This window comes from Hemitrygon akajei, chromosome 4, assembly GCF_048418815.1.
Source record: "Hemitrygon akajei chromosome 4, sHemAka1.3, whole genome shotgun sequence".
Classification (NCBI taxonomy): domain Eukaryota; kingdom Metazoa; phylum Chordata; class Chondrichthyes; order Myliobatiformes; family Dasyatidae; genus Hemitrygon; species Hemitrygon akajei.
The window spans coordinates 140568744-140593128 of NC_133127.1; positions in this window are offsets into that span (position 1 = coordinate 140568744).

Below are 24385 nucleotides of genomic sequence, written 5' to 3' on the forward strand. Positions count from 1 at the left end.
ATTGAGTCTATTAAAATGAATATACTGCCCAGACTGTTATATCTCTTTCAGACCCTGCCAATACAGTTTAATCAAAATCAATTCAATGAATGGAACAAGGTGTTATCAAGGTATATTTGGCAGGGCAAAAGGCCTAGAGTTTGTCTCAAAACTTTGCAATTAGCAAAGGAAAAGGGGGGATGGGGCCTACCTTCTCTTAGAGATTATTATTTTATAGCACAGTTGAGAGCTGTGATATGTTGGTGCAACCCATCATATGACGCTCAATGGAAAAACATTGAGGAGCGGGTACTTCCCATCCCCATACAAGCAATTTTGGCTGATAACAACCTGCAAAGGTACATAAAGACTATTGATAACCCATGAGTGAAATTGACTCTTAAAATATGGAAAATACTATAAAAGAACATAATCTAGAGGGAGATATTGCAATTCTTAAATGGTGTGCACATGACTCGGATTTTACACCAAATAAATTGGATGCTAGATTTAAGGACTGGACAGCTAAAGGAATAACATAATGAAAGAAGGAACACTGTTCAGTTTTGAAATGCTTAAAGAGAAACACATTAGAAAAACAAAATTTTTATCGGCATTTACAGATGTGACAAGATGTTAATAAGACGCTTAAAAATGTAACCAAGGCATGTACATGCTAGATAGAGCTATTTAGAAAAGCATATAATTCAGATAACGATAGTAGAATCATTTCAAGCATGTATAGGGATTTGTCAAATCTTAAAACACATTCGACTTAATATATTAAAACAAAATGGGAGAAGGAAGGAGGGATAATTATATCTGAGGAAGAATGGACAATAATTTGGAGGTATCAATGGAAGTGTACCAGTTCACAGAAATGCAGGGAGTTTGGATGGAAAAACTTGATAAGGTATTTTATTACACTCCCTGTTTGCTGGAGAAATTGTGGAAATCAAAATGTAAATCATTATCAAATTTTTTGGGACTGCCCTGTTATCAAAAACTGTTGGAGGGGGATACATAATGCCCTCCAAGACATCTTTAAATGTGAATTACCCTTAGAGAGTAAGACCATATATTTTGGATATATACCTCAAGAATTGTTGAAAAGAGATAAATATTTAATGAATATACTGTTGGTGGCTGGTAAAAAGACTCTTACTAGGAAATGGTTATCACAGGAGAGCCCAGCTTTAAATGCATGGATGGAAATTACAATGAACATTTACAAAATGGAGAGGATAACAGCATCTGTTAATCATAAGCTGGAACAATTTGATTCATACTGGGGAAAATGGTTTAACTACATAATGCCGCATAGGCCTGATTTTATTCTCACAAATCAATGAATATGTTGTAAAAAAAGATCACTCCCTACTTGTACATAGTTTTTTCCTTTTGCTTGTTTTTTCTTTCCATTCTTTTCTATAAGTGTATACCTCAGATAAATACTTTGTAGAGATTTGTGACATATATGATTATATGATATATATGTACAATGTCTGAAATACATCTTATGGAAATGTTTGTTTGATGATGAACTTCAATAAAAAAATAAATTACAAAAAAAAGCACCTTGTTAAATGTATAAAACATGTCTGCATCAGTGTTATCTTGTATTTCCATACAATGTTACATTAGGCTGTTACACATCAATTGTCAGAGAAGTACTTACATAAATAGGTAAACCATCTTCATATAAGCAAGGACAGAAAACAGGGCAAAGTGAGTATACTTATTTATTTAGTAGGTTTTGGGTCGAAGTATTTGGTGAGTACATTTCTAACTCTTCTGGCATCAGTTTCGTTGCTGTCTGTTCTGAAATTGTTAGGTAGTGTTCAAGAAAACAATGAAATAGTGCGCTGCTGTCTGACAGCTTTTTCAGAAGTCTCCTGTTACCCCGTTCACACTGATCCGGCCAATCCAGCATTTTCAAAAATACACATTTTGGAGAGCATTTCTGAAAAGCTCCAGTTTCGGGGGACGAAAACGCCGTTTTAGTGTGGATGGAGGGTAAAAACGAAGAGAAAAAGCTTTGGTTACGGATTTATCCAGTGTGGTGTGGACGTAGCCTCAGTTTTCAGTACATCCTGATAAATCTTAGCTTGTTTCATCATTAATGTACTGTTAATTGGCATATGGTCACTCCGACACCAACAAATCCACTCTTTCAATACACATTCAAGGTCTTCATTTTTCACTTTATAGTGTTTTTCTATTTTTCATTAACCTGTTCATTCCATATGTGAGAACTCTCTGTGCAGCACAGAGATCAGAGAACCTTCCCAGTGCCTTGTACACTTGTGATGTCATCTCAGCACTAAAAATATTTTGGAGATTTTCAGAATTTGGATTTTCATATAAGGTGTACTCAGCATGTACAAGGAAAAGTCAATAATAGGGTGCAGCATGGTGTGAAATTTACAGCTAAAGGGCAGTGCAGGGAGACAATAAGGTGCATGGCCATAACAAGGTAGACTGGGAAGTCAGAAGTTCATCCTATCTACAAGTGGTCTACTCAATAGCCTTACAACAACAAGACAGAAGCTGTCCTTGAACTGGTGGTATGTGTTTGCAGGCCTTTGTATCTTTTGCCTGAAGGGTGGGGGAGAATAGAGAAGGTCCAGGACGTATTGTGTCTTTCATTATGATGGCTGCTTTACTGAGGCAGTGAGAAGTGTAGGACCTCTTGAATAGACATCTCATGCACTTAAAGATGAGCTCTTGAACTCCTGATCAAGCAATTTACCTCATCATGGCCCTTGCCTTGTATATGACTACTTCATACTATACTTCCTCTGTAACTGAAATGCTATATTCTATATTCTACTCAGTTCCACAACATAACTATGTCAGGCATGAACTCTGGATGCATTCAAAGCCATAGTTTTTCACTCCGTGTGATGATAATAGATGAATACCAACCAATATATTTCTCCCACAAGCACAGTGTAATTTCACAAGATGCTTACATGCAAACATACTTCCTCGAGAAACTAATAAATGAAAGAAAAGTTAAAGATTCTACCAAATTGGTCAGAGGAACTAAAATAGAAATTGTAATCTAATGGAAAATGCTGCACAAAGATTTAAAGCATTTTTATTAAGACATTTATAGCAACAGAAAGAAAAATAATACTGGAACTATTGAATAACCCCGTAAATTATGTGAACCTAGCAGCAGAAGGGAAAACAAATCTACCGAGTGAATTCATCTTTTTTTATGCTTGCAGAAGGGACCTTAAACAGTCCCTCAATATTAAAGTTTAATTTCAGGAGTGCAAACCAATGTGGTGAAAATGCCAAAAGAAATAGGAATTTCTGATTCTCAGTCACCAAAGTGTGAAAGAAAAAAGACTTAGGACTAAAAATACTTTGTATGTGTTTATCTGCATTGAACATGCACAGCTCGTGAAGCTCTCGTCAGTTTGGTGCAAGACTATGATGGTGTCATATTTTTCTAAGCAGAAAATTTGTGTAATCAAACTCTGTACTCATCCCTACTGGCTACCACTGCAATGTGACATTATCACTGCCCTTTCTCCCTTTTGGATCACTGAGAATTTGATGAACAGAGGGCAGTGACTGAGCAAAATGACTGAACATAATTACACCCTCCTACATGATATGCTCCTCCCAGTCATTAACTCACAGGTTGGCTCAGATACACCATCTGCACATGGAGACCACTGGGCATGAATGGGCAGATTTGACGGGAATGCTTTCAACTTCCCAGGGGTGCAGCAAGTCCTGCTGCAATCGACTGAGTTCAGGGCTTTAATTGTGTAGCCTCCAGGCAAAGTTCGATGGGTGTTGGCAGGAGGTGTCCAACTGGTAATTGTCATTTGGAACTGAGCTGAGCCTGGGGATCATCTATTTCCAGGATGGAAGGGAAAGTCGGTTCCTTTCCAATACCTCCCGGAACCAATCAGCATATAGCATCTGACAGCTGCAATGGAAGCATAAATTTCTAAGCTGACTATGCTGCCAATTGAATGGGGTCTGAGAGAAGGGTTCCTCCTGCTGAAATACCAGATTTTCTTGCATGATTAGCACATAGTGCATAGATGTATAATTGTGGCCCAATCTTAATCAGAATGAGGCTTATTATCAGTGTCATATATGACATGAAATGCTGGTGTTAAATCCAAAAACCATTAGGTACATTTGCAAAGCTTGTGATGTACAATTAACTCATGCCCATTCACTGGGATCTAAGAGTGAAACTCATAACTAAGTAACACAATCCTGCACAGAGCAGTTGGTGGAGGTATTTGTGATGTTGTAACTGTCAATAAAGTCAATGGAGAGATTCTGAAGCTGGATGATATAGAAGTCTTTATTCATCAAAACAAGCAGGCATCATACATGAGAAACTCTTGAAAGAAGAGGGCAAGTGACCCAACATTGTATGTTAAAGAACAAAGTAAGAACAGGACAATTTCTATAGTTACAATGCAATCATAATGCTTCATGTTGCACATAATTTTAAACCCCTAGATCTCCATACCTACACACCCAAAATGAGTGTTCATCACTTCTGTCTCTCAACCTGCATTCATGCATATGCAGACATCTCAGGCGAATGGGCCTGCAATCAGTCCCAGTCTGCAACTCCAAGAAGACCATTGTTCTGAGCTACATTTTAAATTCAATCTACAGTCCACATTCAGAGCTGAAGATTGGTTAATGTTAAAATTAATATTTGCTATATTGCATGACTCAAGAATATACCCTAACAGTCCCTTCTCTTAGCCCTCCTTGTCAAAAATAAATTTGTTTCAGGAAAGACCAAATTTCAGGGACGATCTAATGTACATCAGACACCTTCGCCAATTACCTATCCAAACCTTATGTGCATCTACGTCTACACTAACATCCCTGATGGCTACCTACACAACGCTAAGCAGAGATTGTTCCAGAGATTTGACCAACAGTTTTTATAATGCAGCTTTGTTATTCATATGCATGTTGTCTCTTTCTATGCTGGCCTATTGCAGTTTAATCACATTCTTATTTTCAAACCTCCATTCTCTGATTGCTAAACCTCAGCAGTGGCTTTCAGTGCTCTGGTCGGGGGCACCAGCAACGTAAATGCATCAGTCACACTCCATGCATGATAAAAGATTGTCAGGATCTTGACAACTAGTCTCTCAGACCCTTTCTTCGATGTACAGGAGGAGTTGGGGTGGTTTCTATTTGAATGGCTGCAAGGACTTCGCCCTGGTGACACCCCCTTCTAGACTGTCCATACGATTGCTGGCTCAACCACTGAAAGGGCCAAGCTCACTCACTCCCTATGCTGACTGGGGTGACTTCATTCAGATTCTATGTGTATCTTCTTCTCTTTCTCAGTCTGCCACACCATCGAAGTTGTGCAACCTGATGTCTCTGTTGTAACTTGGATCCTTTCCCATCTATTTCCCCCAATATTTTTCTATACTGAGCTATACGAATAAGCATCTACATTCACCAAGCAGCTGTCATTACTGCTTTAACATGCTGTACATGGCTTGCTGTCACACTATTTCAGTGTGTTCATCGTTTCCATTTAGGTTGGGTCTGCTTCCATCAGGTGCGGTCAGAACTGATGCAGCAGTATGTTGTTCATCACTTGGGTTCTCTGCAATGACACTGTTACAGGGTTCACTTGATCTTTTGCTCTGTCTGTGGGGACAACAAGAAGGTAGGTCATATGATTTAAACTGAGTAAATTGTTTCCACTGACTGCCTTGCCAGGACTGCACACCAACACAGGCTTCATTCATCCAGACCACCACTAGTATTTCTATTCATCTGAGAGTGAAACCTGTCTTTTCAACCAGCTCTCTTACCATGACTTGGTCACCTGGTTGTGGGAGGACTATCCTCTCTCCTTCTGGCTCTCTCTGATCCACAATATGTCGCTGCTGCTTTGCTCTATTTCTTCATGTGTTACCCTGGTTACAGCGGTCCTTCAGATCTCTATGTAATCCTACTAAATTGGCATTTGTAGATTTTTCCTGTGCGCTTGTAATTTCTGTTGCTTCTTGTTCTTCCACTGTCCTCCACGCACTGAAGTCTGTCCATTCATTCCCTTTCTGCTCCTTACTATCCCCTTTCTGGTGAGCCGTTACTTTCATCACTGCTATCTCCTTAGGCAGCTGGACTACTTCTAACAGCTCCTGACAGTGCTTGGTTCCTACACTTGCAACCTCCTGTCATGATTGCCACACATTGCCCTGTCTTTTCTCCCCACTTGGGGCTGCTGTCTCTCTGTGGGACACACATGTTCGTTGTTCCTGTCTTGACCATGTTATTTCTCTTTTCTCTGAGTTTATGATTCCGCCTGCCTTACTCAGGGTGTCTATCCCCAGTATAATACCTTCATTGTCTGGGCACACCCAAAACATCTACAGAAAGCTACACTCCCTCGAATATCCCCACAAAAATTCTGGCATTATACAAAATATAAATAATGGATTAAAATTAAACAGAGCATACTTAAAACCACAAGAGTATGTACTCAGCAATCTGCCACTTATGTGTGCCTGAACACTTAATGCCTGCTGTATCCCTTTGCATTTAAAATTGTTCCACCAAAGTTACAGGCTTGCAAACATATCTGCTACTATACAGTTCCTGAACGCTTATACAAGGGGTGATTGATATGTTCGTGGCCTAAGGCAGAAGGAGTCAATTTTAGAAAACCTAGCACATTTATTTTTCAACATAGTCCCCTCCTACACTTACACGCTTAGTCCAGTGGTCGTGGAGCATACGGATCTTGGACCTCCAGAAAGTGTCCACAGATGGGTGATTGATACATTCATGGCCTAAGGTAGAAGGAGATGAGTTATACAGCTCTTGTTACACGTTCCTCCAGGTCAACTCTTTGAGTGATTATGCAGGAAGTTTAAAGTTAATAACTCATCTTCTTCTACCTTAAGCCACAAACTTATCAATCACCCCTGCTGTGGACACTTCCTGGAGGTCCAAGATCCGTATGCTCTACGACCGCTGGACTAAGTGTGTAAATGTAGGAGGGGACTATGTTGAAAAATAAATGTGCTAGGTTTTCTAAAATTGACTCCTTCTACATTAGGCCATGAACATATTAATCACCCCTCGTACACGTCCCCCACTGGCATCCCGAAATGTCAGTAAGCATCCTTCACAACTGGTGGCCCTGTCTCACCAAATTTACACAAAAAAATCTAGTCTCTTACAGAAACACATATGCATGCACACACAACACAGTACTTTTATATCTGCCGTATTCATCATGCTTTGTGTTCACATGGTGGCTGACCTGAACAGATCCAAGTGTAAGTTCTAATTTAAAAAATACTCTCCCTCTTAGACTGCTGAGATCGCTGGCCACATAATAGGTTATAAACACATCTTAGATGAGCCCCCAAATGTCACGAGTATAAACAAAGTCACCAAAGAGATAGAACTGGGTAGATATAAAGTCTTCATTTGCAACACACACAAGCTCATGTCCTTTGGAGTCACTCGGGGCAGAGGTTCCCTGATTCAACATTACAGAACATTTTTATATATTAAACAAAGGCAACAGAGCAATTTATATAGTTACAATGTCCTCATAATGCTTCTTTTTTCAAATGCTCAAACGCCAAAAAAATGCCCACATTTTTTTTTCAAATTTTCATCTTCCCACCAGTACACCCAAAATGTGTGTTAATTATTGCAGAGTCTGCATCATGTTCATGCATGGGGTGTTGATTGCATTCATGTATATGCAGACATCTCATATGAATTGGCTGTTACCTGTTCCGAGATGCATTTAAAATTCAACCTTCAATCCATATTCAGGTCTGAATATATACTATATTGCATATCTCCAGAATAAGCCCTAACATTTAGCATGCTTCCTCTTACATCTTTAGTCCACTGCTGCCTACTCCCTGTTCATCAGGGCTGCTGCAGACGAGGCTTCTTGAAGCAGCCTAGTCGTCTCAGGCCAGAGCTGTTCGAGGTTGTTCTACAAGGTTACTGCAGTCTACTGCACCAGAAGTCAAGAGGCTTCCACCAGCTGTGTATTGTGTTCACTGAGAAAGGGAAGATCTAGAACCATTAGTGACTACGGGTCTACAGCTGTGATTATTATGTTATGTGTTAGCTTAATTCGAAGTTGCTTGATTTGTGTAATTTCAATGGGTCTTCAATGTTAGCATTCCCAAGTGATGTCCTCTTCTGTGACTGGTATCACCACTAATGTCATTAAACAGGTTTTCTCACATTCATGCATCGTGCACAGCTGTACTAAAGATTCTCACCAGTTGTACTAAAGTTTTTTTTGCAAAGGAAGAGCAGGAGGAAGGGAATGAGACAATAAAAGTAGGGGGAGATATTATGGATGAAACAGTCTGAGTGGATGATGTTTCCACACCCCCATATTCATCAGCCTTATTCAGATTACTGCATTGGAAAGGCAAAGTACTTATTTTTATAATAGGGTCATAGAGTCCTATAGCACAGAAACAGACTATTTGGCCCATCTAGTCCATGCCAAACCATTATTCTTAGTCACATCAACCTACACCTGGACCATAGTCCTCCTTACCCCTCCAATGCATGTATTTATGCAAATTTATCTTAAATGTTGAATGCTTCTGGAAGTTTGTTCCTTACTTTCAACATCCTCTGAGTGAACAAGATTCCCCTCATGTTTCCTTTAAATATTTCACCCCTAAACAATGACCCCCTAGTTCTAATCTCACCCAACGTTAGTGGGAAAAGAAAGCTGCTTGCATTTACCCTATCAATATGTCTCGTAATTGGTGAATTGCTAAACTATTCGTGATCCACCATCTGCTCTGAATATATCTGTGGTGGTGCATTTGGAGTATTAGTTTTGCCATATTAAACTTCAAGCTGTTTGTTTGCTGCCACTCTATCCTTCAGCATCTATTCTATGGGAAAAAAGATCCATGGAAAGGAGAATGTTCTCTCGTTCTTCCATTTTGGGTGTGCAGAAGCAGATAAATGATATTGGGGTTGTAACTCTCCTGAGAAAATGGATTTACAGTATATGCATTTGGAAATAGCTACATTTAATTTTTTATATATTAAAACATAATTTACTAAGAGACTGGCTTGTATGTACTGATGAATTCAATAAAGTATTCTCTATTATTTTAAAGTCATTTTCAATTATTTAAAATCAAATTCCTCACAAGTGGTGAACATGAAAAAAAATAATTAAAATGCTTCTTTCTTGCCAGAAATTCAATTTCAACAATATCTAGTAGAAAAAAATACCTGATGATCATTTATTATTTATAATGAAAGAATAAAGGAAACTTACATTGTAAAACTTCAATTGGACTAATTTAGGGAAGAATTTGCTTTCCCCAATATGTAAGACAGCTTTTGTGGATTTCAGCAAGAAATATCAAATTAGATATTTTAAGAATTAATATTTTAATTCATTAAAACATCAGTTCTAGTTCTTAAAACATTAATATTTTAAGAACTAGATTGCCAAATGTGACTAAACAGTGTGTTTAGCCTGCAGAATTTTCCCAATACATAGTTAGTTCTAGGCTTGACTTTACACATTGACTAAAAGTCTCCACAGATATCTGAAAAGGAGTTTAAAATTGAACATTGATTTATTATTTTCCATAAAATTTAGTGCAAAATTTAAATATTCCAAACAACTATGGACTTTGTAATGCAATTTATGTATACACCACATCAGAAAATATAAAATGGAATGATAATGTTTAATCTAATCTTCCTAACTCAGCTATTCCTGAAATAGATTTTGTGAATGAGCGTATTGCTATTTCTTGACTTGCAAAATGTTTGCTAAGCAAAATTTCATAAATTAACAAGGCTGGGTGAAATATATTTCAAGATAATGTATTCCAATGCAGAGAGAGTAGTATGCTATTTGCAATACCAAAGAATAGCTTTATAAATTGAAGACACATACTCTAAAGTATATTTTTAAATGAAGGAGTTCCTGCATTCTGTCAGAAACATGGCTTTGTTTGTCACTTTTGTCCAATTTCATAAATTGGAAGTGAACATCTCTGTGAAGTACTATTTTAATCCATATGGAGGTATTTAGATAATGTTTAATCTTTCAGGGAAATGACATTGTTTGACCTAAATTGAAGCCCATGTACAGAACTGCCCCTGCAGAGTCAATTACATCTTTGATGGGGAGCACAATCCATATATTGTGACAGCTATATTATATTACAAGACAATGCAATGTTATTGAATTGATCTCCATTTACTCACAGTCACCCCAAATAACCCAAGATTTGGCTCTTTTTGCAACTTCCCAACATCTAGACATCATTATCTTCCCTGGTTTTCCTCAATTTAACTTCCTTTGGTGACTACTCACAAAGGAACAGCCAGTTCCAGAAATAGTAAAGGGCCCAGCCATTGTTTTAGTGCCCATTGAAGATAGTTCAGAACTAATCTTTAACTAGACTGCAATAGTAATGGGCCCAGCCATTGTTTTAGTGACCATTGAAGATAGTTCAGAACTAATCTTTAACTAGACTGCAATATAATTCACTTACCAATATATCAGTACAGTAGCATGGTCAAGAGCCAGGGAAGGCAATGGAACTCTCATGCAGAACAGCATAATATGCCCCCTTGTGGCACATTTGGGGATGGCTTGTGAAGACTGAAAAGAAAGCAACATGAAGTATGAACCCATTGGGAATCTTATTAAAAGCTTTCACTGCATTATGCTTGACTGCACTCTGTTTCATAATGACTCCAGTGATCTAATTGGAGGATACTTTTTTTAATAAAACCGTCTCAAATTTCGGTGTGTTGAATGTCTGCAAAATTATGCTGCAGAGCTGTACATAATATGAAGTGAAACACTTTTGAATACATTTTTGTGAGTCTTTTTTTCACCAGATTTTGTCAAAATTATCTTAACAAGATTTTGTTGCATTTCTCTGAACCAACATTCTTCTCAAGCTGGTTGGTCAGAAAGATCATTGTTGATTGGTCCAGACAGAAGCTACCAGTATTTAATGTCAGCTTGCCATCTAGCACTCTGCAGCTGATAGTCCACTCTGCACACTTTCCACACAGAAGAGTCTTTCTTGGGCTTTGAATAACTTTGATCCAGGCAAAACTTGCTTACACCAGGAGCTTATCCAAATCCTGCCATACCTCAAGATATGTAAATGGCTGGAACAAATGTTATAGGACCAATCCAAAAAAGAAAGTGCTGTCTGCCAAAATTTAGATCATTGTCACTCTCAACTCCTTAACCTCATATCAATTCAGCCCTCAGCTGCTGATGCTTACAAATATCATAGTTTTCTACTCATCTTTGTGTTTGTGAGCAGATGGCCCCACTCTGCTATAAAAGAGTTTCCTTAGCCTGCACAGCCAGACTTGTTCTTTGGGAAAACCTGCCAAGTCATACCCCGAAAGTGCAAGTACCCATTAATGTCATGGACAGGAAAGTTCACTAAAGTCTCTGCTTCCCCAAGAAGATGAAGAAACTTGGCAAGTCTGCATTGACTTCCATCGATAGACCCTGGAAAGTATTCTGTTGAGATACATAACGGCTTGGTATGTCAACTGCTTTCTACGTGACCATAACGAACTGCAGAGAGTTGTGGACACAACTCAGCATACCATGGAAAAAAGCCTCCCCTCTGTGGACTGTGTCTATACTTTTCACTGCCTCAGTAAAGGAGCCAGCATAATCAATGACCACACCCATCCTGAACATTGTCTTATCTGCTCTCTCTCTCTCTCTCTTTAGGAAGAAGATACAAAAGCCCAAAAGCATGCACCACCAAGCTCAAGGGCAGCTTCTATCCATTGTTATCAGACTCTTGAATGGACTCCTTGTACGATGAGATGGACAATCTACTTCATTATTGATCCCAATCACAGGAGCCCAATACCAGGCTTCTCTGAAAGGAAAACCTTGTTGGGTGTGATGTTTGATCCCAAATAAAAACTCACAAGTCCTATACCATTCACCCTCTTTATACACCTGCAGAACCATTCAAACCTTCACAGAATTTTGGAAATAGTCTGCAGTCAGCATAATATGATCCTGTGGTACACTGATTCCTCTCGCTCAATACTTCCTCCATTTTGTTATCCTAGGATTGGTGTTCACACTGATGCTCCTACAGTCTTGGTTCCAATCCTCAGTTTGTTCTATCTTATCAAGCTAAATTGTCTCCAGATAAATTGTGTAGAACTCAGACATGTCTCAGAAAGGAGCTGAATGTTCAGCAGCCCTATTGTCATTCCATAAGACCATAAGATATAGGAGTGGAATTAGGCCATTTGGCCCATTCAGTGTGTCCACTATTTCATCCTGACTGATCCACTTTTCCTCTCAGCCCCAATCTCCTGTCTTCCTCCCATATCCCTTCATGTCCTGACCAATCAAATCTATCAACCTGTGCCTTAAATATACATAATGACTTGGCCTCCACAGCTGCCTGTGGCAACAAATTCCACAGATTAGCAATGAATTCCACAGATTTACCAGCAGGTTTCTAATAGAAGCTTCACCGTCATACTAAAAACATAAATTATTTTTAGCAAATTGCTGAACTTTAAAAGGACACCAATTCCCTCTCTCTTAAAAGCAGCAGGCTTAGCCGAAGTGTCAGCTCTGTCCCAGACTCAGCCACACAATGCAACAAGGGTTTTCTCAGAAGAAAAGACTGGAGTGAATGAGGTCATTTTTCATTATTACCTAACCTTGCAAAAAATATGAACGTTATTCCTCATTTTATTCAAGGCCCTCTCTTTTCAAGCCTAACACCTGCCTTATTGTGAATTAACCTTAAAGGCTGAATGCCTTCATGGTAGCAACTCTTCCCATTTGCAAACCTAACAGGTGCTAAATAAATGGCCTGCTTTAAAATTCTCACTGTCATGTGTAGTAATGGATCTTTACAAGCAGAGCAATAGAAAGTGCTGTACAATTATGATTCTCTGGCACTCTCAGGTCATTGGTAGTGATGGGCTGCCATATTTTCAATTGTTCTTTTCATTAATATCCCAACACACTTACTGTTTTTTTTTCGAATGCCATATTGTAGTGTTATAAATTTTCCAGTGAGCTAGGAATATTAAAATCAGCACAGAAACCACTCTGATTTGCTAAAAGGGAGTACAGCAGTCAGGGCCTTAGTGAGTTTAAATGGAATGTGGGAATTAGGGCCCTAGCGAATTTTAAAGGAACTTGGGAAATAGAGCCTTAATGAGCTTAAAAGAAGTGCAGGAAGCAGTCTGGAGAACTGCCAGGATTTTTGAATATATATATAAAAAATACTGTAACTCATGTTCTTTTTCTATTATGATGTATTGCATTGTACTGCTGTTGCAAATACAACAAATTTAACTACATAAGGTGGTGATATCAAACCTGATTCTGATTCAGTTTCTGATCGAGTCGCACCCCAGTGGCCCAACGGTCTAATATGAAATTGTCACCAGCTCATTAATAATGCAGGTCATTTGGTATATCATTCTATTCAAATACAGACCAAACCACAGTTGGCTCAGATCCAAGCTATCCCAGAAAGCCTCTGCTTCAGACAGTTATATCTAACTTTACCCTCCAGTGGTTCTTCGAACAACAATGACTTTCCTTTGACAGGCAGATTGCAAAGACAATGCCATGACCTTCTGATGTTTGACATCTGTCAGTGCAAATGTGAAATTAAGGATTGTCCCCACATCTCCAAAGGCATTTCAAATACATGACTACTGGCGCTGTCTGTGTGAACACGCTCACTGTGTTGTCACTTCATACCTCTGTATCGCTTTCTGAGAAACTTTGCCTCTATAGGGAGTCATTGAGTTTGGCTTAGAAAACATCTGCATGAGTCCATTACAACTGCCATAAAATTCATCCAGTGATTTGAAATGACAGCTGCACAAACACTTCAATATCTTTCTTACCTTGGTTAAGGAGATAAAAGGCTGAAAGACATGAACAGATTCTGCAAATAGTTAAATTAATGGCTTTTCTGAGTAGGAGATGCACATATGGAACTATAACAACTCTAATGGAACAAAACCTTTGAATCAGAATCAGAATCTGTTTTATCATCACAGACATATGTCATGAAATTTGTTGTTTTTGTGTGGCAGTACAGTGCAAGATATTAACAAATTATTAAAAACTACAATAAATTAAGTAAGTAGGAAAAAGAGGAAAAGGGAGGTGTTGTCATAGGTTTCTAGACCTTCAGAAATCCAGTGGTAGAGGAGAAGAAGCTGTTCCCAAAAAGTTGAGTGCATGCCTTCAGGCTCCTGTACCACCTCCCCCTCCCCCCTGATGGTAATAATAAGAGGGCATGTCCTGGATGGTGAGGGGTTCCCCTGTGACAATTCCCCCTCATCAACAAGTATACTCCTTTGTGTACCGCAGGGGGATAAGCTACAAGGACACAGCAGCAGCAGCAGACAGACCAGTGGCTCTCTGGCCAACTCTGAAGCTCAGCAGAGAAGGGTAAAGTCAGGCAGAGCATTAGTGACTGGATACTTAATAGTTAGAGCAATGGGCAGCAGATTCTGTGCCTGCGAAAGAGAAGCTAGGAGGTGTGCTGCCTCCTTGGTTCTAGGATCCAGGATGTCTTAGAGCGGCTACAGAAGACTCCCAGGAGGGACAGTGAGCAGCTAGAGATTAAGGTGCAATTTGGCACCACAGACATTGGTGGAAAGGAGGAAGAGTTCATTTGCAGTGAGCGTAGGGAAGAGGATGAAGAGCAAGTCCTCCAAGGTAGTTATCTCTGGATTACTCTCCAGTGCTATGTGCTCATCATGGTAGAAATAGGTTGATATCACAGATGAATGACAGGTTGCAGAAGTGGTGCATGGGGCAGGGTTTCACATTTCTGGTATGACCTATACGATGGTATGACCTATACGAAAATGACATGTACTTGAACCCAAGGGGGACCAATATCCTTGTGGACAGGTTTTCTATAACTCTTCAGCAGGGGTGGGGGGGGGGCAGCTTAAACTAAGCGACAGGTGGATGGGATTTGAAGAGATAGGGAAAAATTGCAGTAAAGGGATGTGTTGAAGGGTTACATGAGGGCTAAGTTGAAAAAAGTGATGAATAGAGGAATGAAAATGGTATATTTGAATGCATGCAGTACATGGAATAAGGTAGATGATTTTGTAGTGCAGTTAGAAACTGGCAGGTATAACGTTCTGGGCATCACTGAGTCATGGCTGATAGAAGATCATAGCTGGGAGCTTAGCACCCAATGATATGCAATGTATTGAAAGTACAGGTAGGTAGGCAGAGAGGGTAGGATGGCTCTGTTGGTAAAAAATGAAAGCAACTCATTAAAAAGAGGTGACCTAGGGTCAAAAGGTGTAGAATAATTATGGAAACAGCCAAGAAACTGCAAGGGTAAAAATACCCTGATGGGAGTTATATACAGCAGTTTGTAGTTGAGCCCAGTAGGGGAAAGGCAATTCTGTGTAATGAGCCAGATTTGGTTAGGGAGCTTAAGGTAAAGGAACCCTTAGGATAGGAGATCATAATATGATTAGGTTCACCCTGTAGTTGAGAGGGAGAAGCTAAAGTCAGATGCATCAGTATTACAGCTGAGTAAAGAGAATTGCAGAGGCATTAGAAAGGAACTGGACAAAGTTGATTGGAAGGGGGCACTGGCAGAGATGATGGCAAAATAGCAATGGTTGGAGTTTCTGGGGCCAACTTTGTAGGTGCATGATAGATACATCCCAAAGATGACGTAGTGTTCTAAAGGGAGGATGAAGCAACTATGGTTGATACGCGAAGTCAACAACAGAATAAAAGCAGAGGGCATATATATAGCAAAAAATCAGTGGAAGTTAGAGTATTGGGAAGCTCTTAAAAACCAACAGAAGGGAACTAAAAAAAAGCGAGGAAAGATTAAATAGGTAAGTCAGCTAGCCCATATATTAAAAAAGACACAAAATGATTTTCAGATATATAAAGAGAAAAAGAGAGGTGAGAGTGGATATTGACACTAGAGATTTATTAATGCTGGAAAATGACACTAAAGAATTAGTAATGGGAGTCATAGAAATGGTGGATGAACATAAGAAGTATTTTTCATTAGTCTTCAGCATGGAGGACATTAGCAGTATGCTAGAAATTTGAGAGTATCAGTAGGCATAAGGGAGTGTAGTTGCTAATATTGGTGAGAAGGTTGCTTACAAAGATGAAAGGTCTGATAATAGATAAGTCATCTGGAGCAGATGGACAATGCTCCACGGGTCTCTTTTTCCAGTCCTGACAAATTGTCTCAGCCCGAAATGTCAGTTGTTTACTCTTTTCCATAGATGCTGCCTGTCCTGCTGAGTTCTTTCAGCATTTTGTGTGTGTTGCTTTGATTTCCATCATCTGCAGACTTTCTTGTATTTCTGAAAGAGGTAGCCAAAGAGATTGTTGAGGCATTAGTAATGATCTTTCAAGAATCACTACATTCTGGAATAGTTCCAGAGGATGAGAAAATTGCAAAAGTCACTTGACACTTTAAGAAGGGAAGGAGGAGGGAAAATTGTAGGCCAGTTACCCTGACTTCAGTGTTTGGAAGATGTTGGAGTTCATTATTTGGATGAGGTTATGGGGTACTTGAGGCACATAATAAACTAGGCCAAGTCAGCATTGTTTCCTTAAGGGGAAGCCTTGCCTGACAAATCTGTTGGAATCCTTTGAGGAAATAGTAAACAGGATAGATAAAGGAGAGTTAGCGGATGTAATTTATCAGGATTTTCAGGCCTTTGACAAATATAGCACATGAGGCTACTTAACAAGATAAAAGCCCATGGTACAGGAAAGATACAAGCATGGATAGGAGGTTGACTTAATGACAGGAGGCAGAGATTCAGAATAAAGGGGGCCTACTCTGGTTGGCTGCTGGTGGCTAGTAGTATTCTGCAGGGGTCAGTATTGAGATTGCTTCTTCCCACATTATACAATATGACAATGATTGGGATTCGGGGATTCATGGCTTTGTGGCCACATTTGCAGATGATATGAAGATAGGTGGAGGAATAGGCTGTGCTGAGGAAGCAGGGAGTCAACAGAAGGACTTAGACAGGTTGGGAAAATGGGCAATTGGCAGGTGGAATATAGTGTATACAGTGAATATAGTATAGGGAAGTGCATGGTCACACACTTTAGTAGAAGGAATAAAGGTATAGACTATTTACTAAATGGAGAAAATTCAAAAATCAAAGGTGCAAAGGGATTGGGAGTCACTGTGCAGGATTCCCTGAAGGTTAACTTTCAGGCTGAGTCAGTGGTAAAAAAAAGCAAATGCAATTCATTTCGAGAGGACTAGAATATAAGAGCAAGGGTGTGATGCTGAATCTTTATAAGTCGTTGGTCAACACAAGTGACTACAAGTGTAATCTGGAGCAACACACAGAAACCTGGAGGAACTCTGCGACTCAGGCAGAAGTGAAGGGAAATGAACAGTTGACATTACAGGTTGAAATCCTCCATCTCCCCATTTCTTTCAGTAGATGCAGTCTGGCCCACTGAGCTCCTGCTGCAATTTTTCCCTGTTTTTTTCATTAAGATGTCGAATTGATGAGCAAAAATGTAATCCATGAGCACCCTGCATCTCAAACTCCTCATCAGCCTGAAACATCGTCACTACCTCCTCCCATAGATGCTGTCTGGCCTGCTGAGTTCTGCCAGCATTTTGTCTTTTTATTTATTTATTTTTTATTTCCAGCATCTGCAGATTCACACGTGTTGTCCTTCAATAAGATCATTGTTTTGATCAAGTCTACTTCCCCAGCTTTTTTTCCATAATCTTTTATTCTCTTACTGACTGGAAATCTATCCATTTCTCTCCTAAGTGTACCCAAGCAATCTGCCTCACAGCTCTCGGTGGCAATGAGTCTCATAGACTTTAAAAGACAGATTTTTTTCCTGTTCTTGAGCGTGCTTCTATTATGCTCCTGTTGGACAGGAGCATCATGTAAATTCTTTGTTTTCAATGATACCATGGTCATAAATTATGTTTGTATCAAAAACTTAGCAATTTAACAGTTAGTCTTTGGATAATCCCAATAGATTTCACATTGGGTATTACTGCTGGGTGGCATGATAGTGTAGCAATTAGCTCAACATTTTATATCAGCAGCCATAAGATTGGGATTCAACTCCTGCTGAATGTTGGAGTTGCACATTTTCACGTGACTACATGAGTTTCCTTCAGCTGTTCTGGTTTCATCCCACATTTCAAATACATACAGCTCAGATTCGTGAGCTGTGAGCTTGCTATATTACCACCAAAAGCATGGTGATACCTGTGGACTGCCCAATACAATCCTACATATACCTGTGACGAAGCTAATCTTAATTCCTAATCTTTAATCTTTATCATAATTACTATTCCAGAGGGACTTGAAAAGAAGGATGTGGATTTAAATATACTGAGTTTGGGGCAGGAGAACAGCAAAAGGCATTGAAGGGTAAAAAAAGATTATGCAAAGATGCATTCAAGCAAAAAAGACAGTCCAAATTAGTTCAGCACAACATCTTGTGCTAAAGGCACTGTTCCTGCGCTGTGCCATTTTATGTTCTCTGTTCTAAAGGTACTTCCCTACAGCAAAGATAAAATGAAAACGTTATCCATGTTGTGTTTTTGTGCAGATAACAATTTGTTGCATTAAGACTCTGTATTAAAAGCTCTGATTACAAAATGTAATGACACTATTTGAAAGACAGTATTTGGTTCTTCCATGTAATGTCAAGCTGTTTCAGAAGGTGAGATTATCTCTGGATAGCTCTGGCCATATTTTTCACTGCTGCCAAAACTTAGCCATGCAGCAGAAAGTTCATCAGTAAGCACTTAAGCACACATCCACACAGCATGACCAATGCTCTCTTTTGTTTACTGAGTTTACTGATCCATGAGATGCAACAAGTATATAATAATGCTAAGAAATTGTCAGGGAGTTTCTCTGTTAAGAGCTCCATCCCCTAAGTGCAGAGAAATGCTTTAACAAATATCATGATCTCACAAGTGTGGTTAAGATGAATCTTCATGACATCCATAGTCCTTGGCTTTATCTAAGTTTCATTAGAAAGGCAAATACTGATTAGGGATAGTAAGCATGAAGACATTATGATTCATAAACTTGAAGCAGTGATCAAGAGGATTGATGAGGACAAGGTGGTATATATTGTCTACATAGACTTCAGCAAGACTTTTGATTACGTTTGCAGATGACACAAAATTGGTGGTGTAGTGCCACATGAAGAAGGAGACTATAAATTCCTGTGGATCTCTCTCTCTCTCTCTCTCTTACACACTCTCATGCACAAACACCAATTTTTTATATCTACCAGTTCACCACTATATGTGTTCTTTGATCTGAGCACGAGGTGCTACTCTTAACAGTATTCACCCCCTTAGGCTGCTGAGTTGATCTGCCAACGAATGGGCCAGGAATACATCCAGAACTAGCACCCAAATGTTATGTCTGACTAAAACTGAGCCACACAGAAGCTGTAATAGGGAAATATAAAGGTTTTTGTTCACACAAGAAACCTCCAGGACAGAGAGGGTCCTCTGGTTTTCTCCTCCTCAAGTCAATAATCAGCCCTTTGGTCTTGCAGATTGAGTAAGAGGTCTTTGTTAGGGTACCACTCAGCCACACTTTCAATCTACCTCCTACATGTTGATTTGGTGCCAACCTTTGATTTGACATGCAGCAGTGGTGACATCAGCAAAACTTGAATAGGGCATTGGAGCTGTGCTTAGCACATTGTCATACGTGTAAAGCAAGTAGAGCTGGAAACTAAGCACATAGGTCGTGGTGCACTTGTGCTGATGGAGATTATAGAGGAGATATTGTTGCCAATCCAAAATGACAGGGGCCTGCAAGTGAGGAAATTAAGGATGCAATTGCACAAATATGTATTAAGGCCAAGGTCTTGAAGCTTATTGATTAGTCTTGAGAGGATGATGATATTGAATGCCAAGCTGCAGTCGATAAAGAGCATTCTGAAGTTTGCATATTTGCTGTCTGGGTGTTGCAGGCTTGTATGAACAGCCAATGAGATGGCATCTGCTGGGTGTACCTGTTGCTCCGGTAGGTAAACTAAAGTGGATCCAAGTCACCTCAAGTTTACATCGAACTGTTGCCGGAGGTATAAATACTAAACATCCACATTTTTGCTACAGTCTCTAAAAGGTCTTAATATTTATGAATAGTGTCTCCTTGTATGTTGTTCAGTACTTGCATTGAATTTTCAGTATATTTTGCACAGGCTCATATGTAATCTGGTCCACACTATCTTTCGTATTGGGCAGGGTGGTGGAAGTTGTGACTATGACACACAAAGGAAGTTTGCCAATGGAGTAGATTGTCAAGCCAATTGATCTATAATATGTTTTTTAAGCTGTCAAGTTGGGCTTCATCAACACAACCAACAGAGGTTAAAGCACACAAAGAACATTGCATCTAGCATCAGATTTGCCCACCTGCAGAAGTTTCTTTCTCTTTAAAGTCAAAATGAAAGTAAATTCATTATCAAAGTGTGTGTATTTTACCATATACTGTTATCAATATTCACTTTTCAGGGCTTGAGAGGCTTAGTGCTAAATTCAGTTGCTAGCACAACAGCATGACCTTTCCAAAGGGTTAGACATATTGGTGATAAAGTTAAACTTTTAACCAATGTTCTTTTTCAGAATTTTGTTGTAAACAAGAACCAGTCTCCAGTTGCTAATGAAAATTGCAAGCAGCAATCAGTTAAAAACTCTAAGAGGCCCACAACCTTGTTGTAGGTTTTATTTCTCAGTAACTGGAGAGCTATGTTGGCTGGAGTCAGGTCTTTATGTTTTCGCTCATAATAAGGTCACCCCTGCCAAAAAGGCCAAAGAGTAGAGGCCGGTTAAAGAGTGGTCCACTGGTTCTCCAGTTTTCAGGAGTTCAGCTCAGAGCTAAAACCCTGACTGGTAGAACAGCAATGTAGAACCTTCTACATTCAAGTATGATGGTATTGCTTAGGCTGTAGCTGGGACTTGAATGACTGACAGTACTGAAAACCGAGTGGAAGCTACTGACATGATGAAGGAAGCCCTGAACACCACCAGAGATGGAGAACCTTCATTGCTGCCCTAAATGCCAGCAGCATAATGGGCAGAAGTAAGTAATAAGTTTGAAGTTGGAGGCACATCTTGGCAAAGTGAAGTGACCAGGAGATTTCTTGCCTGCATTAGCCAAACACAAGATAATGGGGCTATGTCACTTAGCACATCAAACATGGCTACAATTTGGGATGTTTGTATCCTCAGAAGGTCAAACCTCACAGCATTAATGGTTGGATGTTTGGGATCTCTGTTGCCAGAAACTTTTAAGACCATCTGGCTGAATTAATTTGCCCCAGCAAAGGTATCTGGAAAACATCACATGCAGATAATGTCATCTAGTAGAAAATCATTTAAATATCAGAAGCATTGGGAATTATTAGGAATGACAAGGAGAAGGATGGAAATATGGAGTTACAGAATAAAGAACCAGAATTCATTCCTCAAACTTTGGTTTCTGCACCAGACAACTGTTTCATTTGGAACTTGTTGGTATGTTCTTCAGTTCATAAGAAATATACCTGTGATTGAAAATCCTTTGTAGTTTGCAGATGTTTTTAAAACTAGAAATCCTCTGTGTGTTAAATTTGTATTAAGAACTATCTGTCTATATTTACATGTGTGTCACTAAAAATAAAAGAAACTGTGTTTAAACTACTTTATTAGCTGAAAATATTTTCTCCTTGGTAGGGATGGGGAGACCCACCATTCAAGCATGGGTATTGGCAGCTAAACCTCACTTCAGACAGAGAAGTAAGTTAGACCTTGAAGAGTAGGTTGATAGAGTATAACCTCCCTATAGAGAGGGTACCCATAGATATCTATATTGGATAGGGCTTAAAATCTTTTTTCAGAGAGGGCATACCATATCATCACAATATTATGGAGAAACAAGATTAGAGGTCTCTCTCTACTGCAGTTTTATCTAATGGGAGGTTCCTATACATGAAGAAATAAAAATATACTACACACCATCAGTTAATATTATTAAAAATTCCCTCAATTTTTTTAAAAATATCAGACTCCAAGGAATTTCCTGCAGAAATGCAAGACTGATTGGGAAAGTTAAAATAATCTCAAATCTATGTATTCTCTCATGAATTGCTACTGAACATTGCTTAATACCCTCACCAAATAACTGTCAAAGCTAAATTCCAGTTAAAATGCTGTGGGCAAAACACTACTGATCAGAATCACAAAACTATGTGCATTTGTTCCAATATTTCTTCCAGACAAACAGAAGTGAGTAAAGGAAGCATGATTCAATTCAACACATGGACTAATGCTATATCTACCCTAGTGATCTGAACCTTCAAGAACCTTAAAAGATAACTGCAGCAGGTAGTTGGCACTGGAGATAAAGTATTTACTGAAAAATGCTAGAGACACTCAGGGGTATCAGAAAGCATCTGCAAAAAGTGGAACAAAGTCAACATTTTAAGCCAAAGAATTCGATCAGAATATGGTTTCAGGTTATGATTTGATTAGAGGTTTTTGGTAATGCACTTGGTGAAGCATTTGATCTGATGAAAGGTTATCAACTGGAAGCATTAATCCCATTTCTTTTACCTGACCTGCTATATATTTCCAGCATCTTTGTAATTTACTCCTATTTTTCAGCATCTACAGTTGTTCTGATTTTTGCAAAGTATTGTAGGATTTCTCCATGATCCTGGAATAGCTATGCTGCTATATTATTTCTGAGCAGCTGGTTGTACCATTGAGTTAACATGCAGAGAGTAATTAAATGAAGCTCATAAACTAATAATGGGTGATCATGTCTAACTGTAACACAGAAATGAACACTTGCGCATGTACCCTGAAAATCTATTTTACAGGCCACATATGTCACACTGACATAAGTTCTAAGGTAGTATATTCATGGAGGCAGTGTTGATTAAGATTTTTTAATGGGATCAATATAAAGACCATAGGACTGTGTATGTGGGGTAAATTTATAGTTTGAAGCAAAATGTAGTGTCTCATCATTGTGCTGGGGGATTCTATAAAGCCAATTTTTCTCTTTGCTCAGGAGATCACCATTTATAGAGTGACAAACTCAACAGCGGAAAAGATAACTCAGGAATAAATCACTGTTTAATGAATTTGCAATTTGTGGGAAGTATCAAACAGAAACGGCCATTGATGGTGTTCTATGACCAAAGGACGCAAGAGTTTTATGTGTTCCTTGGTACTGAGTGTGTTTTTATGGAATCATATAATTTTCAATCTAATGGTATCGGAACGGAGTTTGTCATTCCAAGCAATAACTCAATACTATACAATTTATTATTCTTTCAAAAAAACTTTCTGTACATGTTCTTCTTAAGTATTTATCTCATTAATGTGGTTGAATTGACACTAATTGTGTTAGGTACACTCTGTTCTCATACCTTGTTGCTTTTATGCTTTATTTTTTCATTCCAAAAGAATGGTCTAATCATATAAAAAGTAAGTGCTCTGATGAATACTTCAGCATGAATTACAAATTTCTAAGACCCAATTATTGGTCAAAATCATTGCTTAGGTTATATAGATATTGTGTTAGTCTTTTCAGACATTTTTGATCTCTGTGTAATATTCCCATCTATATGAAGTGTGTGTAGGTGTGTAGTGCAATGTCATGAGTAATCCAGGGACAAAATCATAATTAGGATAATTACTTGTCCTTGGTTGCAAACAATGTGCAAGACTTGAATTCAAGTTAGAAACAGAATGATGCCATTACAGACATTGCCAAACGCTGCAGGACATGCAGAAGCATTTGAGAACACAGAGCAAAGCACATAAAATGCTGGAGGAGCTCAGCAGGTCAGGCAGCATCTATGGAAAGGAATAACCAGTAAATGTTTCAGGCCGAGATCTTACATTAGGATTCCTGATGAAGGGCCTTGACCTGAAGCATCAATTATTTATTACTCTCCATAGATGCTGCCTCATCTGCTGAGTTCTTTCAGCATTTTGTGTATTTTGTTCTGAATTTCTAGCATCTACAGAATCACTTGTGTTTATTGAGAAAACTTAACTATCACATCAAAGTCCAAGTCAAAGCTGAATTTATTGTCATGTGCACAAGTACATACATGCACAGGTAAAATGAAAAAACTTGTTTACCATAGCATCATAGGCATATAGCATCATCTAAACAGCATTTTTAGCATCATTGCTGCAGCTTCATAAGCACATTGCATCATACAAACAGTATTATTAAAAAAACAGAACTTAAACATAAATGCACAATTTTTGAACTGTCCAAAAACCCTTCTTAAACACTGGCTTGGCTACTTATAGTAGGGCAGTCACTC